The 17257-nt window shown below is 32.9% G+C and overlaps 1 non-coding gene and 1 pseudogene across 1 annotated transcript; both read right to left on the bottom strand.

The window, feature by feature from the left end:
* Nucleotides 1-2243: 2243 nt before the first annotated feature.
* On the bottom strand, nucleotides 2244-2350 carry LOC112099445. Its single transcript, XR_002906246.1, has one exon. It is a non-coding gene; the product is annotated as a small nucleolar RNA R71 (small nucleolar RNA).
* Nucleotides 2351-15668: 13318 nt separating this feature from the next.
* Nucleotides 15669-17257, bottom strand: part of LOC18045728 — a 98375-nt pseudogene continuing 96786 nt past the window's right edge.

Here is a 17257-nt window from a genome sequence, read left to right as displayed (position 1 = left end):
ACATCTTCTATGTTCTTACAATTTTTTTTAATTAATTTGAAATGGCTAGAGCTCTTGAAAAATAATCAGAAATGGATTCCACTTCTTTTATATGCAATAACTCAAACTCATCTTTTAGAGTTTGGAGACGTACCATTTTCCCTTTCTCTTCTCCTTTATAATAGGTTTGAAGCTTCTCTTTTATAAGAGGTTAGACGCTTCTCCCATGGTTCCTTGGCTGAATTTACACTCGAAATCTTCTCAAATCCATTATCATGCAATGCTTGATAGATGAGGAAGAGAGCCTTCTTCTCTTTTATTCTTGAATCTTTTAAATTATCCTTTTGTTGTTGAGTTAAAAAAGTCTCATCTTCTAGCTCGTTGTAGTCTTTTTCAGTGACTTCCTAAATATCAAAAGCTCCAAGGAGGGCCTTCATTTTAATACTCAAATTGTTGAAGTTACTTCCTTTTAGTGATGGAACTTAGAATGATACCATGCCATGGTAGAAATTTCTGACAGTAAATGTAAGTGATAACTCTATACGATGAGAGTTATCATGAAACTTTCAAACTTGAATCAACAATACTTAGAGAGTAAATGTCATGTTTTTATTGCATTTTAACCATATTTTGCATGACCATCCATTTTAGTTTATTTTTGATAAGTTTTGTTTTATTTAGAATAATTTTGTGCTTAGATTATATGCATAATTGTAGGTGACTGGGAGCTCAAATTTCAAGGAAGGAATGCTGCTGCAATAGACTTGCAAAGATAATGAAAGAACTTGGCCACAGAAAAATTGAAACAAGTTTGAAACAGTGCAAATGCTGAAGCCATTGTTATAGCATTGTTGTTGTAGTACCATTGCTATAGCAATCCCGGAGCACTGACAAAGAAGATTTCGCGCGAGATACTTAGAAGATTGCTATTTTCAGTTTTTAAAAATGGAAGATATGCGCCCTGAACTATCAGTTGCCCTAATTCTAAACTATAAAAGGAGCACATACAAAAAGAAAAAGAGAGTCGTCAACCAAGGAGAAAATCTGGAGAGAAAAACAAAAGAAAAATAGAATTTAAGAGAGAGATTGAAGGCTGACAGAAGAGAAAATCACAGAAATAAAATAAAAATTAGTTCTTCTTATTTTTCTTGTTTTCTATTTCATTACGGGGATGTATTTGATGACTGAAACTCTTTAGTTATCTTTTTTTTTCATAAAGCATGAACTAAATCTTGTTATGGTTGAGTGATAAACGATCTTGATAGATGTTTGACTAATATAAGCATGTTGCTCTGTGTTTGCTATAGCATTTTGTCTTAATTGATTTATTTTATTCTCTATTTCGGTTGACCATCCATTTAGTTTCATAAATTATCTTAATTTCATTTAAACAAAACTGCATTGTTAATATTGTTGTAGGAAGTGTTATAACATCAATTCTTGTGGAGACGATCTGAATACTCATCAGTATATCACTTGTTGTGTACACTTGCATATTGACACCTATAATATTATAGACTGCACACATAATATTTTTGGTGCCGTTGCCGAGAATTGATTGTTCATTGTTCATTGTGAATTAATTTTTTAACAGTGCTAATTTTTAAATTTTATTTTGATTTGTTTATTTTGTTGATATAAAAACCTTGCATGCGCAAATATAAACCTGTTGAATTCTATTTTGATCTAAAAATTAAAAGAACTGCAAGGAGATTGAGAAAAGAGCAAAGGGATTCAAAAGTTGGTGTAGCAATGGATGATTCACAAGATATAGGGAATTTAAATCCCCGAGGAGATTTACAACTAGTAAATGCACAAGAAACTCAAGAAAGTCAGAATAGGTAGATTACTTATGGGCCACCAGGGAACAACAATATTCATATGGCAGATGATAGAGATAGAGCCATTGAATTTATGCAGCGTTGACGCCTCAAGCCATAAATTGTGGAATAGTTCGATCCGAAGTGCAAGCTGACAATTTTGAGCTCAAACCCATGATGTTTCAGATGCTTCAAACAGTTGGGAAGTTTAATGAACTGCCATCTGAAGATCCTCATTTAGATCGTAAGTTGTTTTTGGAAGTGACTAATTCTTTCAAGATTGCTAGAGCATCACATGAAGTATTGAGGCTCAGACTTTTCCTGTTTTCTTTGAAAGATCGACCAAGGACATGGTTGAATTCTTTACCACCTAACTCCATTACAAGATGGAATGACTTAGCAGATAAATTTTTGATGAAATACTTCCCACCAACTAAAAATAAAAAATTAAGGAATGAGATCATATCTTTCCATCAACTTGAAGATGAGAGTTTGTATGATGCATAAGAAAGATTCAAGGAGTTACTTAAGAGATGTCCTTATTATGGTATTCCTTACTTCATACAGTTCGAAACTTTTTACAATTGTCTTAACCCAAGCACTAGATTAATGGTGGATGCTTCAATAAATGAGGCTTTCTTATCTAAGTACTACAATGAGGCCTATGAGATTTTAAAGAGGATAGCCAACAATAATTATCATTTGCCATCAACCAGACAAGCTGCATGACTCAACCTATGCCTGACAAGATATTGTCCGCTTTTAGCCTTAACAATGTCTGTATTATTTTATTTTTAGGGCGCCTATACACCCCAAAACAAGTTTTGCTAATTAAGGTGTGGATCACCCCTTATAAACCCAGCATCTCTCCTGTGTTGTCCCGATGTGAAATTTGCCTAGGGTGTTATATTCACCCCCTTGGGGACTCATCGTCCTCGCTGAGGTTTGCCCCACCATCATTCAAGAGGACAAGTGAAGCCGCTCTGATACAATAATGTCATGACCTAACCCAGACTTGGCAAGATATTGTCCGCTTTGGGCCTTAACAAGGCCCACACAGTTTTGTTCCTAGAGCGCCCATACACCCTGAAACACGTCTTACCTGTTAAGGTGTAGATCACCCCTTATAAACCCAACATCTCTCTCGTGCTTTGCTAATATGGGATTTGCCTAGGGTGTTTCACAAGCTGCAGCAAGAGGAGTAATAGGAGTTTATAACGTAAAGGCCTTGACAGCACTGTCAGCCTAAGTTACCTCATTAATAAATATGGTGAAGACTATGACCACTGCTCCAGCAACTATCAACCAAGTTGCTAACGTATCCTATGTTTATTATGGAAAGGGGCACTTATTTGACAATTATCTTGGGAATCCAGCCTTGGCTAACTATGTGGGAAACTTCAACAGGCAGAACAATCAATATTCAAATGCCTACAATCCTAGATGGAGGCAGCACCCAAACTTTTCATTGAGCAATTATAATCAACATGCTGCAGCATCCAGTGGACAAAATAGACCCGCTTAACTACCTAGATTTCATCAACAAAATCAAGGGTAAAGAAACACCAGCAATGACCAACTCAATTCTCTTGAAGCTTTGCTTGAGGAATACATTGTGAAGAATGAAGCAGCTGTACAAAGTCAAGCAATATCCTTAAGAAATTTAGAAAATCAGATTGGATAGCTTGCTACAACATTAAGTAATAGACCTCAAGATAGTTTACCTAGCAATACAGAGGATCTTAGAAGAGAAGGAAAAGAACACTGTAAATTCGCCTTTTGTTCTTTTTCGCATCTAGAAAGGATGTTCATATTCTAGTTAGAGTATAAAAGAGAATAGTTGAGCCCGTCTCAGCCCAAAAGGATACTTAATTTAAGGAGGAGCCACAACAACCCATTTTCTAGCCCAATGATGTGAACAACCAAGCTTCAGTGTCAACAGAAAATAATGATCCAGCAAATGTTGAAGAAGATGTTGCAGTACCAACTATATCAATTTAGAACAAGGCAAAAGAGAAGCAACCTGCACAACTTGTTGTAGCACAGTAGCTTATGCATCTACCACATTTTACACAAAGATATAAGAAGAAAAAGTAAGACAAGCAATTTAGTAAGTTCTTAGAAGTGTTGAAGCAACTATATATCAATATTTCTTTAGTAAAAGCTCTCGAACAAATGTCAAATTATGTTAAGTTCTTGAAAGATATTCTACTAAGGAAAATGAGACTTGGAGAGTTTGAAACAGTTGCTCTAACTCAAGAATGCAACTATATGCTTCAGAATAAAATACCTCAGAAGTTGAAAGATCCAGGAAGTTTTACAATGCCAAGCTCCATTGGAACTAAATACAAAGGTAAAGCACTATGTGATTTAGGGGCAAGCATTAATCTTATGCCTTTATCAGTGTTTAAGCAATTAAGAATTAGAGAAGTTAGACTTACAATAGTGACTTTACAACTTGCTGACCGATCTTACGTTTATCTAGAAGGGAAGATTGAAAATGTTTTGATAAAAGTGGATAAGTTTATTTTTCCAGTAGATTCCATAGTGTTGGACTTTAAGGCAGACAAAAAAGTGTCAATCATTCTAAGAAGGCATTTCTTAGCTAGAGGATAGACCATAATTGATGTGTAAAAAAGAAAGTTGACTATGCAGATGAATGGCCAGCAAGTTACATTCAATGTGCTAGATGCTATGAAGAGTCTTGATGAAGTTGAAGACTGTAATTTTATCAGTGTTGTAGATTCGTTGTGATAGAGAGATTAAACAATTACTACAGTAAAGAGAAAATCGATGTTGTAACATTTGAAGAACTTAGAGATGAAGATCCTATAGCAGCTAATATAGCATAGTTATGAGAGAAGCAACCCGTAAGAGTTGTCACACATTTTAAATCTTTAGAACTCTCAAATACGGAAGTAAAACTGTTTATTCATTCTATTGAGTCACCTCCTGTTCTAGAATTAAAACTTTTGCCTTCACATTTAAAATATGTTTATCTTGGTGACAATGACACACTACTTATAATTATTTCATCTGCTTTGAGTGCAGATCAATGGAAGAGCTTGGTGGATGTATTGAGGAGATATAAGAAAGCTATTGGATGGATCATGACAGATATCAAAGGAATCAGCCCATCTATATACATCCATAAAATTCTACTGGAAGACTGCTATAACAATTCTATAGACTAATAAAAAAGATTAAATACCATTATGACGAAAGTTGTAAAGAAGAAGATCATCAAGTGGCTTGATGCTGGAATTATTTACCCAATATTAGACAGCTCATAGGTAAGTCCAATTTAATGTGTTCCAAAAAAAGGTGGAGTAACCGATGTAACAAATTAAAAGAATGAGCTCATTCCCACAAGAACATTGATTAAAAGAATCTCTGACTATGAATGGTATCACAAAAACATTTCCTGATGAGCAATTGTTGATGTTATAACGGTCTCAGATGCTACAACAATCGGGTTTCCAATGGTATTTAGATTTTGCCAACTATTTGGTGAGTGCACTATTACCACCATATATGAGTTACCAGCAGAAAAGAGATTTCTTTATAATGTAAAAAGTTATCAATCGGATAAGCCCTATTTGTACAATATGTGTTCAGACCATATGATTAGATGATGTGTATTAAATGAAGAAATTTAAGTTATTTTGCAATCCTGCCATACTACAGCATATGGAGGTCATTTTGGAGGGCACAAAAAAGCAGAAAAAGTCCTTCAATCAGGCTACTACTGGCCCTTTATTTTTAAAGATGCTTATGAGCTTGTTAAATGTTGTAATATGTGTCAAAGGGTAGGAAACATCTCTAAAAAACATGAGATGCCACTTACTAACATTTTAGAGGTTAAACTCTTTGATGTATGAGGTATAGATTTAATGGGATCGTTCCCACCCTCTTTTGGCAAACTATATATCCCAATAGCTTTAGACTATGTCTCTAAATAGGTAGAAACGGTAGCATTATGAACTAATAATGTCAAAGCAATAGTTAAATTCCTTCAAAAGAATATATTCTCAAGATTTGGCACTCCAAAAGCTATCATTAGTGATGAAAGAACACATTTTTGCAATAGAACATTTGCCACAACACTGGCTAAGTATGAATCAAGCACAAGGTTGTTACAGCGTATCATCCACAAACAAGTAGATAGGCAGAGGTATCCAATAGGGAGGTCAAGAAGATTTTGGAAAAAATTATGAGTCCCAACAGGAATGATTGGTCACTTAGATTAAATGACTCCTTATGGGCATATAGAATAGCCTATAAAACTTCACTTGGCATGTCACCGTACAGAATTATTTATGGAAAAGCATGTCACTTGTCATTAGACCTCGAGCACGTAGAATATTGGGCAGTCAAGTAACTGAATATGGATATGACTGCTGTAGCAGATCATACAAAATTACAACTTTCAGGTTATTCTCCTGTGAAAATGCAAGATTGATAAGGAGAAGACCAAGCAATGATATGACCAAAGAATCCAAAGAGGGAACTCATTCCAGGCACTCAAGTCTTGCTTTACAACTCAAGATTAAAGCTCTTTCCTCGGAAATTGAAATCTAGATGGTCAAGACCTTTCAAGCTTATTAAAGTATATACTTATGAGGCTGTTGAACTTCTAGATGAAAGAACGGGTCAAGAATTTAAAGTTAATGGACATAGAGTAAAGGATTACATAAGAGCTAGTGTAAATCACCCAAATGAGGACTTGTTCTTGAGGGATCCCACATGAGCAAGCAAGGATGGTCAGACTGAATTACCTAAAATCAAGTGCTAATTGAGAGGCAACCTAATGATTAGGGGAGTTATTTCAATTTTTCTTTAAACATTAAGTCTAGTTTTCTTGCTTTTAATTAAATATTTTTTAGCATTTTAATCAATTATTTAATTTCTTTCTTTATTTTATTGCAACACGTTTTAAAAAAAAAATTGGGCAAAGAAACTTATAAGAATTGTTGTAGCATTATAGGCAACATGGTAATTAGGTAGTGGTTCTCATCACATAGGAGAATTTATCGTTGTTGTTGCAGCAACGATTTTTACTGCTAGGAGTAATTTTGCCAGCTGGCGTCAGCAGAGTAGAGTTATAGATAAGAAAGGATTGTGCAATTCCTAAATAACCGTGATAAATATCGTTTCCTTTTTAAACTTAGATTTGTTTTAAATTTCAAATATGCTTTCCAATTTATTCTTTTTTATCTTATCGCCACCTACAAATTAGTGATTTACTGTAGCGTCCTTTATTCTCATCCAAATTCTTTCTCTTCCCATTAATAATTATCACCATTATTTGCAATCCCTTTCATGATTTACACTTTTGTAAAGTAGCTAAACGATCAATTCAGTCTGCTCTAGCAATGACAAGGTACAAGAAGACAACGGCTCGATTAAAGGACTTTCACGCTTCCATAGCTACAAAGCCGATGATAAATTTGAAGAATTTATAGAGCCAAGGAAGATTATGGGGGAAAAGGGTTTCATATTCCCCACGCAACCAATAGGTGTAATGAGCAGCATCCATACTACTGTAGCAAGGTGAGAATAGGTTAAATTTTGCTCTCACCCTCAAAACCCCATTGTTTCGGTTGTTAAAAACATCTATTCCAACATGTTGTAGCAAGACCATCAAAATATTTTTGTAAGGCAAGTCCAAGTCCCTTTAAACTATAAGGTTATTAATGCCTTTTATAATTTACCCACTGCTATTGAATGTGAATATACCCAATTTGCTGCAAATATGACCGTCAAGAAATATAGGGAAGTTTTCAAAACATTAACCGTCTCTGGTAGTGAGTGGATGAATGAAGGACGGGTAGTTAACAGAATCGATTTGAAACCTGTAGCCAAGGTTTGGGTTAAATTCTTAAAATCTAGGTTAATACCTACTACCCACACCAATATGGTTTCACAAGACCGACTCGTACTCCTTTATGCCATTATAAAAGAGTTATCTATAGATGTCAGTAAAATTATAAAACAAGAGATTCGAGACTGCGCAACAAGAAAATAGAAATCAGCAACCTTGGTATTCCTTTTTTTAATCAGAGGTATATATGAAGCCTTAGGGGTGAAGTTTGAGGCAGGTGATGAAAGGGTAAGGAATGAATGAGCCACTATAGCCCGAACAATAGAGAGAATTGATGGAGAGACTACAACTATAGTAACTCCAGAGCACCCTACTGCAGCAACTCTAAAACACCCTGCTCCAGTAAAAGTAGAATAGGCTCTCGGGCTTGAGAAGATGATTTAAGCACTTAGTGAGACAATGCAAGCATGTGTCCAAGCCTAGATGGATGAAAATAAAAGGTTGTGGACTTACTTGCAGTATTTAGAAGCCTTAAAGCACCAATTTGCTTTGTACATGAAGAGTAAGAATGAAGATTTTCCAAACTCGTTGTTGCAGCAATTTAAATTTAAAGAAGCTGAGGAAGAAGCTCCAGCAGACAAGGGTAAAAATACTGCAGCAAAAAATGAGAGAGAATGAGAGTCTAAGGAAGATCACCAGCCAGAGCAAAAAGAAGTAGAGGATGCTGAAGCAGAAACATAAGACTCAGAATAGGAAGAGGGAAATAAAGAAGAGGAGAAAAGAGAGGCATAACTCCCAAAGGTTACTCTTTCTCGCAAAAGAAAAGAGAAAATTTTATAAGAAGAGGAATTAGAATCAGATTGGGAAGAGAATGTGAATTTAGCTAGAGAGCAAGATATTAGCACAGTTGCTAGAATAGAAGAAGCAAGAAGCATTATAAAAAACCTTATTGCCAGCATCAATGCTGAGGAACCTACTACAGCAAAACCTGCTCCCACTGCTACACAACAAACTCCAACCAAATCTTCTTCCCTAGCTCCTAGGATATCGAGGAACGCAAAGGGGCACAAACCTCTAGAGTTATTTTGCATTTATTTCTTGTTAGCATATGCATGTTTGTTTTGTGTTGTTTCTTGTACTTGTAAGGACATAACACCTCTCAAGTTTGAAGAAGTTGTGTTAAAGTGTAATGCGTTTGTGATTGCATGTGTTTGTGTTGTGTGTTGTGTTAAGCTCTGTTATTTAGTATTTGTGTATAGATTAGAAAACCTAATGAAGATAAATTGAGTGTTATTTAGTATTTGTGATTGCCAAGTAGGGATAGTTTATAGATGAAGGTTAAAATTCTGTCTTGACACTTAGGCTTTGGTTAAGTTTCATGAGTGTGTTGTAGTAAAGCCAGAAAAACCAAGAAGGGTAGAAAATATTTTAAGTTTGAGGGAAATTTGTTATGAAATAAATTCTGCACCAATAACTTAAGTTGCTGAGTAACCAGGGCTGAGTATGTACCACATATATAGACTTGAGTCAAAAGGCAACAAGACCTATGAGCATTGTTGTAGTAGATATATATATATATATATATATATATAAGATATTGAGTAGTCAGGTCTGTTCATGGGCATCATGTTTAGCCTTGAGTTAAAAGTGTCTTTAGATAAGACTATATTATAATTTTTTACATGTTATTGTTGTAGCAACTCTGATCTGTACATTGGTTGAGTAATTGGGTATCATCATTACAAGTGATAGACATTCACATGAAACATCAATGACGCATTGAAGAGAATTTAAAGTGACTAAAAAAAAAAGAGAGGAGTATTCTGTTGTGGCACAGTTTACCTTTGAGCTATATGTAATGCATGTGTGATGTTTTAGTACCTTTGAAAGTTGATCAAAGTGACACACACACACTTTGGACAGAGTAAGGCCTAAGCCTAAGTCTAAAACTGACTTGCTAGGTCAATGTTGCATGGTTAAGAGTGTGATCTAAGGGTTGAAAAATCCTTGCAAGTTTGATGATAGAGGTAAGTTATTTGATGCATGATTGTGTGATTACAGTATTATTATTGTTGTCATTACTTAAGTATAAGTAATGGTTTAATTTTGGGGTTGTGATAACTCTATGAAATGAGAGTTATCATGACACTTTTAGACTGAATCAACAATACTTAGAGAGTAAATGACATGTTTTTATTGCATTTTATATTTTACATGAACATTCATTTTAGTTTATTTTAATAAGTATTGTTTGATTAGAATAATTTGTGTGCTTAGATCATATGCATAATTGTCGATGACCAAAAGCTCAAATTTCAAGAAAGGAATACTGCTGCAATAGGCTTGCAAAAATAAGGGAAGAACTTGGCTACAGAAAAATTGAAACAATTTCATAACAGTGCAGATGTTGAAGCCATTGTTGTAGCACTGTTGTTGTAGCACCGTTGCTGTAACAATCCTGTCGCATTGACAGAGAAGATTTCGTGCGAGATACTTAGAAAATTACAATTTAAAGTTTTCCAAAATGGAAGATACGCACTCTAGGCTTCCGGTTGCCCTAATTTTAAACTATAAAAGGAGTACACAAGCAAAGAAAAAGAGAGTCGTCAACCAAGGAGAAAAATCAGAGAGAAAAACACAAGAAAAACAAAATTCAAGATAGAGATTGAAGGCTGACAGAGGAGAAATCAGAGAAATAACATAAAATTAGTTCTTCTTCTTATTTTCTTGTTTTCTATTTCATTATAGGGATTTTTTTTTATGGCTGAAACTCTTTTATTTATTTTTTTATCACAAAACATGAACTAAATCTCATTGTGGTTGAGTGATAAACAATCTTGATGGATGTTTGACTAATATAAGCATGTTGATCTATGTTTGTTATAATATTTTCTCTTAACTGATTTATTTTATTCTCTATTTTGGTTGACCACCCATTTAGGGATGCTAGCTAAGAAATAGCCTAAAAAAGGTCTGACTTAGTAGATCTCATTAAGACAATACTTTATTTTAGATTGGATTTTCCAAGTTGAGTTAATATCAATATCCAATTCAAAATACACAAATTAATGTGCAATGAAAAATAAAGAGATAGGGTAAGATAGAGTGAACACGCGATTTTTACATGATTCGGCCAACCATGCCTACATCCACACCTCCAAGCTCATCTGGCTTAACGATTTCACTAAGCGAGCTTCAAAGGCTTCAGCAACTCTTACAATTGACTTCTTAGGTGTCAATAGACCTTTACAACAAGAGATTATCCCCAATCTCTTAACTTAAGTGTACCCCAACACTTACAACCTCTCAAAAATATAGATTACAAATGAATTTTCTCTTACACAATGTATATGGTTACAAATGAAAGCTCAAAGTGCGAATCAATGAAATAACAACAAGTTCAAAGCTCAATAACGGTTGTATAATTAGCAGCATGCTTAATGATAACTGTTGGATCTCTCTTCGTGTGAATTTGATTGAGCCATTTTATAGTAAAAGCCGAAAACTAGCCATTGTTGACTTTCTGAGAAAAATCGGATCGCTGTTAGCTGCTGTCAGTTCACCGTTTTGGCTTGTTCAAATGACCATTATGCTTAGATTTTTAAATAGTCAGGTAATCGTTTAGAGTTATCAGTTAGCCATTTATTTCCAAAAACCTGCTCATAACTCTATGAAATGAGAGTTACCATGGCACTTTTAAACTTAAATCAATAATACTTAGAGAGTAAATGGTGTGTGTTTATTGCATTTTAGTTATGTTTTGTATGAACATCCATCTTAGTTTATTTTTAATAAATTGAGTTGTTTTACAATAATTTGTATTTAGATTATATGAATAATTGTAGGTGACCGAAAGCTCAAGTTTTAAGGAATGAATACTATTGCAACAGACTTGTAAAGACAATTAAAGAACTTGCTACAAAGGAATGAATAGTGTAGATGTTGTAGCATTGCTGTATCAATCTTAAAGCAATGACAAATTGGATTTCGTGCACAACAACTAAAAGATTGCAATCTAAGGTTTCTGAAAATGGAGGATATGTGCCACATACTTTTGGTTTCTCTAATTCTCAGTTATAAAAGGAGCACACATGAGAAAAAAAAAAGGGAGTCGTTACTCAAGGAAAAATCATAGAGAAAAACAAAAGGAAAATAGAAAATAAGAGGGATCCGAGTGCTGCAACAGAGGAATCACAATGAATAAAGAGGAGAGATCGCAAGATTAAGTGGACTTCAACTCTTTATCTTGTTTTCTTGTTTTTCTATTTATTTATGGGGATGTATTTGATGGTTGAGACTATTTTATTTACTATTCTATCGCAAATCATGAACTAAATTTAATTGTAGTTGAGTGATAAACAATCTTAATGGATGTTCGACTAACATATATCCATTGCTCTGTGTTTGCTATAATATTTTGTCTTAGTTGTATTTATTTCAATTACCTATTTCGGCTAACCACCTATTTAGGAGATACTAGTTAGGAAAGAGCCTAAAAAATGTCTGACTTAGTAGATCAAATTAAGACAGTACTTAGTTTTAGATTGGGTTTCTTAAGTTGAGTAAATCTAAATTTAAATAGGGTCATGTTTGATTTAAAATTAGTGAAGAACTAGACATAAGGATTCACCTTACAAGGTGAATAGAACCTAGAACATTTAATGCTATATTTAATGTTGGCATAACAATTGGTCACTGTTAAGTTGTATTAGATATAAAATCTCCAACAGACGACAACTGAGCATGATGAGGGATTCCTAGTGTTGTAGTAAATGTTATAGTAATGGTATTGTAATTAAAAAATAGTCAATACCATTAAGTGAGTTTATTCACTCAATTACTCTATTCCCATTAATTACATCCTTATATTTGACATGAGAATTTTCTTTAAAGCATTTTATTTATTGCATTTGTAATTCAATTAAGTTAGTTAGTTTTATTAGTTGTTTTATTTTCTTTTAAAACAAAATTGCACTGTTAAGGTTGTTGTAGCACATCTGATAACATCAATCCTTGTGAAGACGATCTGAATGCGCATTAGCATATTACTTGTTGTGTTTACTTGCACACTAACACCTATTGTATTAGAATTAACCCAACAAATTTTTGGCATCGTTGTCGGGATTGATTGTTCATTGTGATTTGTGAAAGTAATCTTAAACATTACTAATTTTTTATTTTATTTTAATTTGTTTATTTTGTTGACAGAAGTGATCCAGCAGCCCTTGCATGCACAAATATAAACCTGTTGAATTATAGTTTAATTCAGAAATTGAAAGAACTGTAAGGAGATTAATAAAAGAGTAAAGAAATTCAAAAGTTGTTGTAGCAATGGATGATTTACAAGATATGGGGAATTTGAACCCCCGAGGAGAAATACAATCAGTGAATGCACAAGGAAGTTAAGAAGGTCAGAATGGGCAGATTATTTATGGGCAATTAGGGAATAACAACATTATCCATATGACAGATGATAGAGATAGAACCATTAGAGATTATGCAATGTTGACCCCTCAAGCCATAAACCCTGGCATAGTTAGACCCGAAGTGCAAGCTGATAATTTTGAGCTTAAACCAGTGATGTTTCAGATGCTACAAATAGTAAGCCTCTATGTGTGTTCAGACGTGCTCCAAAGGCCTCTCATTTCATCTGTATCACTATATCTGAATGGGAATGGTACTGTCCAATGATTTTGCGAACAAGCTTTTATACACATATACATAAACATATAATCACATCTGAAATCACATTTCCTTTCCATGTAACGTACTTCAAATCTACTAAATTCTCTTTAAAACTATTATCATGCATTTACTCAAAAACGATAGTAAAATCATTAATCAAACTCATTTTTAATAATAAGAATAAATATCAACACGTAGATAAAAATTCATCTGCTAGAAAATCATAAAATGAGAGCATTAAATATTTATTTATCAAAACGTGTTGTACTGTATCATAAAATAAAAATATATTATGAAAATACATTTTGTATATTCCACTTACAGTGACGATATTTAAACCCGATATCGTCAATGTCTACGGGTTAACTCTTATTTGCGGATCCTCCTAATTCAAAGAAATGACATAATCATTTTTCATAAATGTGAAGTATAACTAACTTTATGCAATAAAGCTTGAAACAAATATTTATCCTCAATAAACTATTCCTGTAAGCATAAATTTACTAAAATACCCCTATGTGCCAAAATTACTAAAATGCCCCCAACAATAATATTTACCAAATTATCCTCAGAATCCTAAATTGCCAAGCTACCCTCAATTCAAATTACAAAATTAACCACAATGTCAGAAATTACAAAAATACCCTTGAGTGTGAAAATACCAAAATGCCCTTAATAATGTAATTACCAAATTACCCCCGAAATCTCAAATTACCTCACTGCCCTAATTTGAAATTACTAAATTATCCACCATTTTTTAAAATTATAAAATTATCTCGTGAGTTCGTGAAATTACCGAATTGCCCTTGCTGGTCAACGGTGACTGGAGTTCAGTCAACGGCGATGGGAAGCTCAGGTCTAATAGTTTTGAACTCGGTGAGTCCATGTTGATGTTGACCCCCCCACACGCAGCGACGATGGCGAATCAAGCTTCCCAAGCCAAGAGCTTTCTAGCAGTTGTTTGAGGCCAAAACGGAGGTTTCGGGTAACGAGGTTGGTTGGAAAATGATGTGGATGAGTTTAGAATCAAGATCCAAGCGGTGGCACGGCCTAAATTCAGCGAAATCACGGTGAGATGAATTGGGTTGAGCTGCAGGTTTTCAAGCTTCGATCACCGGCGTTATAGCCATTTTCCGGCGGTGATGACAGCGAGGATGCGATGACCAGCTTCTAAGCTTCAAATCGGTACCCTGCATGACCGGAATGGTGGCCATAAATGGGAGTGGATTCGGGTCGGTTTTGCAGGTCGGGTTGGGTGCCTCTCTCTTTCTATTTATAGAAAATAGCTCCCCTTTTCTTTTCTTTTGTTTAAATACAAATTAAGCTAATACCGGACCCATGTTGAAAATAAAATCTACCTACATAATCCTTTAATCACGTTCCATTTGTCTTGATTTATTGTCATGACAAATTTAAAATAATCCAAATAGGATATATTTAATAACATGTACTATCACCCATAATGTCGGAAAAATTGCATTGCATCAACTTAACTGTAAAAAGTTCGTAACAAGTCCTACAAATTTAAAATTAATGCCAAAGTGGAAAAATTAAATAATACACTTAATTAGAAAATTTAGTCCTACAAATTTAAAATTAATGCCAAAGTGGAAAAATTAAATAATACACTTAATTAGAAAATTTAAATCGCATATATTACATATTAGGGCTCATTTGGGATTGTTTTTAGGAGACACAGAAGTAATTTTGAAAAATTAAAAGCTAATTTTGGTGTTTGGTAAATCTTTAGAAATCACTTTCAGTAAAATCACCTTATCCTATAGCAGACTTTTAAAAAGTAGGGATGGTTTTTCAAAATATGATTTTGAGAATGAGTTTTATACTTAATACAATTCCATACATATCTTTATATATATTATAAAAATTTAAAATTATCCTTATTAATTAGGAAATAAAATCATTAACGTTAAAAAGATTATTATTATGACTAACTATATTGAGATAACAAAAAACAATTAATAATATAAAATGTTTATTTTAATTATTAATGATTATATATGCACAATAAAAAATATTTTATATACATATTCATAAATGTGTAAATAAATTTTATTCAACATTTCATTCAATTCAATCATTTAAATTCTTACAATAGTATTATAGTAAGATTTATCAAATACATAAGATTGCCTTCAAAACTTAAAGCATTTAAAAAAAATTATCATTATGTTCACAACTAATTATTTTTATAGCATACTTAGCAACAATCATTTTAAAAGTTATACTATTATCAAACTGACCCTTACCCTTATTGATTTAATGTTGCTCAAAAGCTCCATTTATTTTATCAGAACATGAATAACATAATAGAATCACAATCAATTACATAATTTGGGGGTATTTTCTTATTTGTATTATTACACACCATAAACATCATGATACTTACTACTATATCTATATGTCATAATTGACAATAACTTCGGTTAGATATACATGATATTATGGTCTTTATTTAAGCTAATGAGAATCCTAGTCTGATCCTAGCAGACAGTTTTAGAAAATCTCTGTTATTAGTAACCTTGATCGGTACTCTGCCAAAGCCCACATCGGGAAAATATTTCTATATGTCGGGTAGTGTGTCATGCAATTCTCCATAAAAACTCCAGTGAGTTCCTGCAATCAATAAGCAGGTAATCAATCATTTTACACCACTTGAGAATGAATTTATTTTATATTAAATAATCATTTTTTTTGTGGAGTAAAAGTATTACACTTACATAATTTATATAACGTACTGTATCAATCATTATTTTAACTGATGATGATTGAGTTTCTTATCCACTATTTTTTTCGCTAGCATGCCTTACAATGCCTTTACAATCTGGATTGAATTCTAAATTTATATATGTGGGTCATTATAATATATATGCACATCAATTTAGATACAATTTATATATCGTGATTATGTATATTGAAAAGTGATATATGGTATTATTTTAATAATATTGTCTTTATAATTTGGGTTGAGCTTCTAACCGAACCCAACTTTTTAAAAATATACTATTAATTTCCCACGAAATCTCATATCACTTAAAACATTATAAACATAGAATTTCTCATAAAAGTATTTTATGCTTTATTTAGGATAAATTTGATTGTATATTTAAATAAAGAAAAAATATTCACAGTCCATCCGTGTTTTTCAACTTTTTCAAAAATACACAATTCTTTTTTTTTTTTGCTGGAATCCACCTAAAGTTACATTTTGTTTCACTTTTTCACTTCCGTTTGGAATCCGTTAAGAAAACTAACAGAAACTTAAAAAAATGACCATTTTACCCTCCAAAATAAAAATTACAATTTCACCTTAAAAATTACCAAGAATAATCAGATTAAATCTAATTATTTTTCCCAGCGGTCAATAAAGGAATTAGTTGTACAACCATCAAATGCATGGTTTTTTTTAAATACGTCGGTAATTAAAATGTTAAATTATAACAGTAGTATTAAAAATAGCTCAATCTTGCAAACCATCAATTGAATTTAAGATAAGTAGAGTTTTATTATTCATTAAGTTATAATCTCTAGTAGTTAAGATTTCTTTGTACTTCATTAACGTACCAATAATGATATTCATCATTAAATTTGATTATTTTTGGCATATTTTAGAGTGAAATTGTAATTTTCATTTTGGGGGTAAAATGGTCATTTTTTTAAGTTTCCGTTAGTTTTCTTAACGGATTCCAAACGGAAGTGGAAAAGTGAAACAAAATGTAACTTTATGTGGATTCCAGCAAAAAAAAAAAAGAATTGTGTATTTTTAAAAAAATTAGAAAAAACGGATGAACAGTGGATATTTTCCCTTAAATAAATTGACTATCATTAATCCACTATCAGATTTTCGCTATGTCATTAATTCATCTCCACAGTATTAATTTTTCCGTTTCTTTAGATGATCAACTATGTTTGAATGATGAATGTATAATGC

This window comes from Citrus clementina, unplaced genomic scaffold (assembly GCF_000493195.1).
Source record: "Citrus clementina cultivar Clemenules unplaced genomic scaffold, Citrus_clementina_v1.0 scaffold_4, whole genome shotgun sequence".
In the NCBI taxonomy this organism is placed as follows: Eukaryota; Viridiplantae; Streptophyta; class Magnoliopsida; order Sapindales; family Rutaceae; genus Citrus; species Citrus x clementina.
This window is presented reverse-complemented; position numbering and strand designations above follow the sequence as displayed.